The sequence below is a fragment of the Myotis davidii genome, unplaced genomic scaffold, assembly GCF_000327345.1.
Source record: "Myotis davidii unplaced genomic scaffold, ASM32734v1 scaffold478, whole genome shotgun sequence".
Lineage (NCBI taxonomy): Eukaryota > Metazoa > Chordata > Mammalia > Chiroptera > Vespertilionidae > Myotis > Myotis davidii.
In genome coordinates, this window is record NW_006289570.1 from 4,805,742 (window position 1) to 4,808,372 (window position 2,631).

At 58.3% G+C, this 2,631-nt stretch overlaps 1 long non-coding RNA gene across 1 annotated transcript; it reads right to left on the bottom strand.

Moving 5' to 3' along the window:
- Window positions 1-482: 482 nt before the first annotated feature.
- Window positions 483-2,631, bottom strand: LOC107182845. Its single transcript, XR_001513602.1, has 3 exons — window positions 2,608-2,631; window positions 943-978; window positions 483-771 (listed from the first exon to the last, which is right to left on the bottom strand). It is a non-coding gene; the product is annotated as an uncharacterized LOC107182845 (long non-coding RNA).

The window sequence follows — 2,631 nt, forward strand, 5'->3', positions numbered from 1 at the left end:
AGGCAGCCCCTCCCCGGCCTTGCCGATGTGAGGCAGCGACCCCCAAGTACACGTGAGGAAATGAGGGTCCTAAGAAGTGAAGGGCCCTCCTCTCCATTCCTGTGTGTGTAGCAGTCAGTCCTCATTGGACAGTTTCTTTTCTTTCTTTTTTAAATATATTTTATTGATTTTTTAAAGAGAGGAAGGGAGAGAGATCGAGAGTTAGAAACATTGATGAGAGAGAAACATCAATCAGCTGCCTCCTGCACACCCCCTACTGGGGATGTGCCTGCAACCAAGGTACATGCCCTTGACCGGAATTGAACCTGGGACCTTTCAGTCCGCAGGCTGACACTCCATCCACCGAGCCAAACCAGCTAGGGCTGGTCAGTTTCTTTTGTTGTTGTTTTGTGGGTTTGTTTTGTTGGAAGGGAGAGGGAGAGTCGGAGAGAAATATCGATATGGGAGAGACACACCAATTGGTTGCCTCCTGCACGCACCCCAACCAAGGCCAGGGAACCTGCAACCGAGGTACATGCCCATAATGGAACCAGGGACCCTTCAGTCCGCTGGCTGAACTGGCGAGGGCATCCTTAGTCAATTTCATTTGCCTGCCCAACATGAAGACCACCTCGGAGTTCTCTGGGCAGCCACTGCCCACCAATTCGACTTGTCATCCTATCCGTGAAATTAAGTGGAAGGAAAGTCCCCCAGCTTCCCTCCCTCTCCACCCTCCCCCAGCACGGAAGAAGGATACTAGAGTGGGATGTCCTGGGTGACGAAGGCCTTCACCTGGGGAGGAACCAGAGCATTAGACCTCAACCCACTCCAGGTACCAAAGGGGAACCGAAGCCTAGTGACCCAAACCTAGAGTTCCTTCCCAACCGGATCACTGGGACCACGTTGCCCACCCCCAAAAGGCTCAGGGGAGACAAAACTGGGGGTCCCTTCCTTCCAACTCACCTCCTTCAGGCGATTCAGCTGTCATCCACCACAGGTCTGGAGGAGGACAACATGAGATAGGTCAGGAGCAACCTCACACCTGCCCCAACCATGACCCCAAGGCCACTGCACTGCCATCTCCCAGGTGGGACAGCCTGTGGGTTACCCCTAGAGCAGCAGTTCCCACGGTGTGGAGGTGGAGGCCTCTTGTAGGCAGAAGGGGGAACACTGTATAGATGGGGAAACTGAGGCCTGGGAATACCAAGGGAAAAGAGGGCAAGGCCAGAGACCAACCCCAAGGGCACTTACGGGTCTTTGGGACTCTGGCCTGCATGTCTGGCTGACTGTTGACTCACTCCCAGTGCCCAAGAGAAAGAAATTATCACCTACTCCTCTCAGGCAGTAGAGACCTGGGCCTCACTTTTGGCCCCTCGAGCCTCAGGGTGGGACAGAACAGAAGGAAACAGCTCAGAACTGCCCTGGGCACTCACCTGCCATCTGGTCCCTACCCTGCTACCAGCAGGGTTGGCCCTCCCTGCCACGTGGGGCCCAGCCCTACAGACCATCTGGTAGCTTCCCCAACGTGGGAGGATGGGAGGGCCCCTCCCTGCGCTCCCTAAAGGTATAGGGACACCTCCCAGCAGGATTCCAGACCCCAGGACCACCCACTGCAGTCCTCCCTCTTCCTCGTATCCCTCCATTTGTCAGAAAGCCAACTAAGGCCCAGAGAGGGGCTGAGATGATTCATGTCACACAGCAAGACAGGGACTCTGGTGGGGAATTTCCTGGCAGGGGTGTGGGGTGGGGAGGGCTGCTGCAGAGTAAGTATTGGTAATGAAGTTCCTAGGCCCCTTCTCTGGCTCCTGCATGGGGCGGGGGGCGGGGGCGGCGGCACCCATAAACCCTTCCCTCCCCCGGGCAAAGGGAGAGACCATCAGGAACTGGAGTGGGGGAAGAATTCCAGGAAAAAGTGTATCGATGGAGCTTGTCGGGGGGAGGTGGGCTCCAGAAGGCAGGTTTGGGGGAGTTACAGGCCAAGAGAAGGGCTAGGGGACAGGGTCAGTGTGTCTGGGACCCACCATATGGTAGGGAGTTGGGGAGGAGTTCGGATTTCTAGGCCGCAAGATCGAGTGTCTCGGGCTTCCACGGTAGGTGCTAGAGCGTCCGGAGGCTGCGGAGTGAGAGGGCTGGTCCCGACCCAATGGGGACTTGGGCGTCAGGAGAGTCCTGGGACCTGAACAGGGCGGTGGTTCCCGGGCTGGGGCGGCCCACGCACACACACGGGGGGCGGGGGCGGCGGCACCCAGAAACCCTTCCCTCCCCCGGGCAAAGGGAGAGACCATCAGGAACTGGAGTGGGGGAAGAATTCCAGGAAAAAGTGTATCCATGGAGCTTGTCGGGGGGGAGGTGGGCTCCAGAAGGCAGGTTTGGGGGAGTTACAGGCCAAGAGAAGGGCTAGGGGACAGGGTCAGTGTGTCTGGGACCCACCATATGGTAGGGAGTTGGGGAGAAGTTCAGATTTCTAGGCCGCAAGAGTGTCTCGGGTTTCCACGGTAGGTGCTAGGGCGTCCGGAGGCTGCGGAGTGAGAGGGATGGTCCCGACCCAATGGGGACTTGGGACTCGGGAGAGTCCTGGGACCTGAACGGGGCGGTGGTTCCCGGGCTGGGGGCCGCCGACGCACTCACCTCCACCCGGGCTTGGGCCAGGCC